Raw genomic sequence first — 7310 nt, forward strand, 5'->3', positions numbered from 1 at the left:
TAAAAGACAGTTATCCTTAACACTGAGAAAACAAAATCTGTTGGGAGAGGGGGTGTTATTTTTCTTAGAATTGCTTCCTGCTGTCTAGGGGTGATAGTATCTCTACAGGATCCTGTAAAACACTGAAACAATAGTTAAGTCTCAAGAGTGCTGTCTGTAACAATTGTAGACTGTCCCTGAGTCGTGGGTAGGGTTTATTTGAAGTTCTTAAATGAAGTTCTGGCTAGAGTTGTACGAAGGTGGACCAACTCAGCTAGCCAAATGGAATCGTCTAGAGTAGTTCTTTGTCCAAAGCCGATCCTTGAGTGGTGTTTATCGACTCAGTGGCATCATCAAGAACCAGGTAGAATCGTTGTGGGGCCCCATATTCTTTCTGGAAACTTCAGAGATTGCTGTTAGGAAAATTTATTGTTCACTGTGGAGAACTTAAACATTATTAATATCAAAACAAACAGTTTAAATTTTTATAGATATATGGCTAAAGAAAGGTACCGATAAAAACAAAAATAAGTATGGGAGAAGGTGAGAAAATAGTTATGACAACCATAGTCCCTAGATTTTTTTGTATCCTTCTGTCCCCAACCAGGTGGCTCTCCTGATATGAGACAGAAAATCTGAATATTTCTTTTAACAACATGCTTGGATTTAGAGGAGAGAGCCATGCTCCAACTCCAAAGCCAGCTTTGATTTTTAATTGAGTCAGGACTACTGACCACACTGAAAAGTAAGGAGATACAGATGTTTAGGTAGTAAGATTTTACCCTGCAGAGAATAAGGCCCATTTCCTAGGCTACGTACATACGTGGGACATTCTCCTTATCCTTCTTCCTAGGGGAAAGTCCCCTGATCATGGGCGGAGAGTGCCACGTGTATACATGTAGACTTCCCTTGCTAGTCTGTACGTGTGTAGACTTCCCTCCACAGTCACTGTAGTCCACGGAGAAGCATTCCCTCTGGGGCAAGCCCAGCTGTGTGTGGAATGGTGTCATCCATCAACTCTCTTAGTAACACAGGCATGGAGATTCATTTGCACCAACCACACAGGAGTCAGCCCCACTAGCTCAGTTAGTGGAACATGAGACTCTTAATCTCAGAGTCTCGGGTTCTAGCGCCCACATTGGGCACCTGATAAGGCAAAAGGTTTTCTGAGAGTTGCCTTTATCGTGGGGATACAAAGGGAAATGGGATTCAAAGGGAAACACAGACTCACAGAATACCGGATAAGGTAGAAGCCGCCACCGAGTCATGTCCTGCCAGTCTGCCCCACACTGCATAAGCTTGCTTGCTCCCACCTCCCAAGAGAGTGAGCAGGCTTCTTCCACTTCTCAGTCCACAGGTAGCACCTCAGACCATGCCCTAAGGGCCAATACCCCAAAAGCTATTGGATGAATGAATTTCCACAACGATGGAGTCCTTGCTGACCCGGAACTTACTGTGTGGACCAGGCTAGCTTCAAACTCACAGGGATCTGCCTGTTCTTCTTTCCCGTGCCGGGATTAAAGATACGCACCACCATGGCCTTCCCAGTTTCTTTTTAATTTGGGAATGTCTAGGCAGTGTGGCAATGCTTGTCATTCTAGCACTAGGGAGGTAGAGGGAGGGGCATCAGGAGTTCAAGACCAGCCTGAGCTATGTCATACTCTGTCTCCAAAACAGAAGAAAGGAAACAAAACATCAAAAATGCTTTTTTCTGTGAAATGTACAGTTGCTACTCCATTTCCCCAGGCCTGTATTCTATAACACAATAAATAAAAGACCCAAAGACAGATATTGGGGTTCAAGCTTCAAGCTGAGGGTCAGAAAAGCAAAGCAGCCTGGCACTAGCTCTCACTCTACCTTAGACTGAAAGGTGATCCTGGTTCCACCAAACCTTAGTGTGGCTGGAGACTCCTGAGACTTCAGTGTCTTCCTATCCTCAATGTGGCTGGAGAATGAATGCCTGATACTGACCGCTGAAGACCCTGCTGAGATCATCTTTGTGTGCGCTGTTTCTCTTTAGGACTGGATATATTTCGCATAGCTCAGTGTGGCCTTGAATTAACAGAGATCTCTCTACCCCTATCTTGAGTCCTAGGATTAGAGGTATGTACCACCACCTCCTAGCCTCTGACTGCTGGGATTAAAGGTGTGTATCACTACTGCCTGACCTCTATAGCTTGTAGCTGACTTTGCTTTCATGAATCCTCAGGCAAGCTTGAATAATCATAAATAATATGTCACCACAATATTCTCCACCTACCTAAGTTCCTTTTTAGTAGGATCTCTGGGTTAGAGTAATAACATCCATGTGATTCCGACCTCCGCTGTTGTCACAGCTAGTAACTTTTTTATTTACATGAGCCCGGGGCTGACAATGGACAGATGCTGATATCTCTCTTGGCATTTGCACTCTCAGTAGAGCCAAATGCTGCTTGTAAAATGAAGCCACCAGGGGCAGGCACGGCCTGAAGCCACTGCTCCATGCGTGACAGAGTAACTTAGAGCAGCCAGCATCTCCTCAAGCAGCCAGCATCTTGATCATTTGGCTGTAGCTTCAATTTAGAATTCAGTGTGGTGGTGGTGGCAGAAGTAGATATGCCAAGAGCAGCTGACAAAGGGGAGCCACAGAGACAACACCTCTTTGGAAAGATGGCTGGGGGCACAGAAGGAGGAAAGAGAAGCCGTGGAGCATCCAGACCACAGAACAAAATAAAAATAAAGAAGGGTGTGGAGGCCAGCAGCATATCAGTGCATAGTGATCCTTATTTGTCTCCTGTCTTAATCAGTGTGAGTGTGTGAGTGTATGTGTGTGTGTACCCAGTGTTACACCCAGGATTGTGTGCACCTTAAGAAAGGGCTCTATCACTGAGCTATAACCCTGTCCCCTCCCTCTTTTTTTTTTTTTTTTAAGACAAGGTTTCTCTGTAGCTTTGGAGCCTGTCTGGGAACTCGCTCTGCAGACCAGGCTGGCCTTGAACTTATAGAGATGTGCCTGCCTCTGTCTCCAGTGCTGGGATTAAAGGCGAGTGCCACCACCACCCGAGCCCAGTCCTTTTTGTAAACTATTATTTTTCAGACATGATGCTTTATAGCCTAGGTTGCCTTGAACTCAGTATGTTGGAGAGGATGAGTTTGAACTCCTGATCCTCCTGCCTCCGTATATTGCTGACAAGGGAGAAAAGAAGACAGGTATGGAGCTGTAGGTTAAGGGCGTGTCCACACTGGTATTTTAAGTGAACTTTGGCAAGACTGAGAGATAGTTCAGTAGGTAAAGTGCTCGCTATTTAAACATGAGGACCTGAATTTGATCCCTAGAATCCAAGCTAACAAGGAAACAAACAAAAGAGAGGAAAATGTAGCAGTGTACCGAACTACAGTGGTTAAGAGCACCCACCGGGCTCTCTGTTTCCAGCACTCGTATGATGGCTCCCAGTCCCATGTAACTCCAGTTCCTGGGGGGGTCCAATGTGGTTCTCTGGCCTCTGGGAAGAGAGGGGTAGAAGGGACAAGGGTGGCCAAGCACACATACGGGGCACATGCAAGCACACAGACAAAATGCGACTCTTACAAATGAAAATAAATCAATCTTTAAAAAAAAAAAAAAGCCAGGTGTGATGGCATGCTCCTATAATCCCAACGCTGAGAAAGATGTATGGATTCCTGTACCGGCCCACCCAACTTAGTGAGCTCAAGGCCAGTGAGGTTGACAGCGATGGCCTACATTCATGTGCACAAACATGTGTATGTATGTATGTATATATATATATATACATATATATATATATATATGCACACAAATAGAAAAAAAAAAAAGCCTCTCATCAGCTGAGTGTGGAGGCACACATATTCCCGATATTTGGGAGATGGAGGCAGGAAGATTGAGAGCTCAAAGCCACCCTCAGCTACTTGAGGCCCTGCCAGAATACCACTGAGAAGTATTTCCCCCAAACTACCCCTGTGGCCACTGTGTGCCACATGAGCAGGGCAGGAGGTTTGACTCCAAGGGCTCTGCTCGGTGCCACTGTTCATTTTGCTAAGCACCGGCCTTTTCTTGTTGCTTTACTCTCGTAGGTGTCTAAGTTCCTTTATAAATACTTTCTTAGAAAACAACAAAAAGCCTGACATGCAAGCCTCTCCAACAAGATCAGACCCGCAGTGCCCTCTGCCTCTGGCAGGCCTCAGCACCCCATCTTCTGCTGACATCCTAGACAGCCTTGCTGTTACTGGAATCAGGCTCCTGAGGCAGCAATTAGAAGGAGATGTGTGCTGTCAGTTTGACTCATAGAGCTCAATGAGAAAACTTGCAATTTCTTTTCATTTTTTTCCCCTGTCGCAATCAATGTTAAGCAATGTTATGTAGAAGAATAGACTGAAGTCATGAAGCACATACTTGAGATCCAGCTGAGGTAAGTTATCAGAACTGTGAGTTCCCAGGGAGTAGCCTGCCAAGTCTTTCCTTAGATGGTTCTCCACAGCACAGGATGTCTTGCAGGAATCTAAATTCATTCTCTCCCTGCCTCACCCCATCACCTTCTTGAGAAGGGTCTCGTATCCCCCAGACTGGCCTCAAAATATTCTACATAAACAAGGATGACCTTGAACTTCTGATCCTCCTGCCTCCACAGATAAGGATGATACTCTGGTGTGCTGATATTATAGACACTGTGCTACAGTGTCTGTCTGGCTTATGTGATGCTGAGGTCAAATTCAGGGCCTCAAAAGGCAAGTACTCTACCAATTGAACTCCATCTCCAGCACTGAAATTTGAGTAGTTTAAGGTCCCCATTACTGTTACTCTGGTCCCTCATGAATAACTAACTTCCTGAGGACATAGTCACTGTTATTTGCTGTGCATGTAGGCAGCTTTATGACTCTTAGCTCTCCTGAGTCTGAGGCCATCTCTAAGTGGCAAGCTCTGAGATGTTTAGGGTGTGTATGCTCCTTCAGGCCCAGTGATATGTAATGAGACACAATTCTAGAGTTTTTGTGTGCATGTGTGTGGGGGGGCAGATGCATTGCTGTGACTGGTGTAATGAAACACTGAACGCCAAGATCTAGGCAAGGAGAGAGTTGGTGGGTTTTCTGAGGAGAGAGAGGAAGAGAAGGAGGAAGCTAGGTGCTCAAATTACACTACTAAGATGCCAACAAGACATGGAGGGAGTTAGACATGCAGAATAAAATAAACATAAAAAACACATGGCAAAAATGTAGATTAATAGAAATAAGTTAATTTAAGTTATAAGAGCTAGTGGGAAGAGCCTAAGCTAAGGCTGAGATTTCATAAGTAATAGTAAGTCTCTGTGTCATTATTTGTGAGATGGTAGCCCAAAGGAAAAATTGACTACACTAGGCTGGACTGAAAGTCACCTGCCTCTGCCACCTAAGTGCTGGAATTATGGCAAGTGCCATCATGCTAGGCACAGTTTCAGGATTTTTTTTTTTTTTTTTTTGAGACAATGTTTCTCTGTGTAGCTTTGTAGACAAGGCTGTCCTCAGATTCACAGAGATCCACCTGCCTCTGCCTCCTGAGTGCTGGGATTAAAGGTGTGTAACACCATCGCCTGGCCGTTCTAGGATTTTGTTTCTCATTTTTACAGTACTTTGGTTTCTGTTTCTTAATCTCTTCTAGAGCACATGAAGGACAAGATGTCTTAGTTCCTGTTTCCTCAGGGTCATTTTTTTAAAGACTTGGTATGTGTTTACATGTAGATAAGTGGTGTATGTGTGTGTGGAGGCCAGTTATAGACATCTGGTACCCTCTTCTATCCCACACCGCCAGGGGAGATTTCCAAATGTTCTCTTATTGGAAGCTTTCTTACTTTTAAGACTTACTATTTTTAATGTGTGTGCTATTTTATGCATGCATGTATGTGTCCATAATGTGAGCACCCAGGTGCCCAAGGAGTCCAGAAAAGAGCATCAGATCTCCTGGGGCTGGAGAGGTATAGGCAGTTGTGAGCTGCCCATGTGACTTTGGGAGCTGAACTCCGGTCCTCTGTGAGAGCAGTTTGTGCTCTTGATCCCTATTGCCCCTCAGGCCTCTTGTTTTTATTTGCTTGCTTTGTTTTTCCTATCACCTTCCTTTAGAGCACTTGGCTCTGAGGTCCCATTTCCTTCCTTCTCTCTTCTTTCCTGTCTCCCCTCCCTTAAATGTTGTGACAGGGCAAGGCATTGCAGAGCCTCCTCCATCTTGTATTCTTGCTAAGGCCATTCCAGGTTTAGCTAGAATTTAATCTCTCTCTCTTTTCTTTTTCCTTTGGTTTTCCAGACAGGGTTTCTCTGTGGTTTTGGAGGCTGTCCTGGAACTTGCCCTGTAGACCAGGCTGACCATGAACTCAGAGACCTGCTTGCCTCTGCCTCCCAAATGATGGGATTAAAGATGTGAGCCACCACCACCACCAGGCTGACCACAACAATTCTTAAAAAGGAAAACATTTGATTGGGGGTGGCTTATAGTTCAGAGATTTATTTTGTTATCAGTCCAGCAGGAAGCATGGTAGAAGGCAGACAGACCCGGTGCTGGAGGAGCTGAGAGTTTTACATCTAGATCTGCAGGCAGCAGGAAGAGAGAGCCACTGGGTCTGGGTCAGCCTTTGAAACCTCATAGCCCACCCCCCAGGGACACACTTCATTGCATGAAAAATAAATGACCCAGAGACAGATATTGGGGTTCAAACTTCAAGCTGAGGATCAGAAAAGCAAAGCAGCCTGGCACTAGCTCTCACTCTACCTTAGACTGAAAGGTGATCCCAGCTCCACCAAACCTCAGACCGTAGTCCTAGACTGTTATGCTCTCCTCATTGTGGCTGGAGAATCCTGAGACTGAATGTCTTCCTATCCTCAATGTGGCTGGAGAATGAATCCTTGATACTGACCACAGAAGACCTTGCTCCTGTTTTGTATACCTTCCTAACGCTAGGATTAAAGGTGTGTGATCCCAGGTGCTGAGATCATCTTTGTGTGCTCTCTGTTTCTCTTTAGGACTGGGTCAATCTTGTGTAGATCGGGTGGCCTTGGACTCACAGAGATCCATCTACCTCTTAATCCCAAATCCTAGGATTAAAGATGTGCATCACCACCCCCTAGCTTCTGGCTGCTGGGATTAAAGGTGTGTGCCTGCTTCTATGGTTTGTGGCTGACTTTGCTTTCTGAATCCTCAGGCAAGCTTTAATAAACCATAAATAATATATCACCACATACTTCTTCCAACAAGACCACATCTCCTAGTCCTTTCAAATGGTGCCATTTCCTATGAGCCTACAGGGGCCAGTTTTATTCAAACCACCATACCCCACAACAAAGAACTGCAGAAATTAAATATCAGTTTGGAT

Source organism: Phodopus roborovskii, unplaced genomic scaffold (genome assembly GCF_943737965.1).
Source record: "Phodopus roborovskii unplaced genomic scaffold, PHOROB, whole genome shotgun sequence".
Classification (NCBI taxonomy): domain Eukaryota; kingdom Metazoa; phylum Chordata; class Mammalia; order Rodentia; family Cricetidae; genus Phodopus; species Phodopus roborovskii.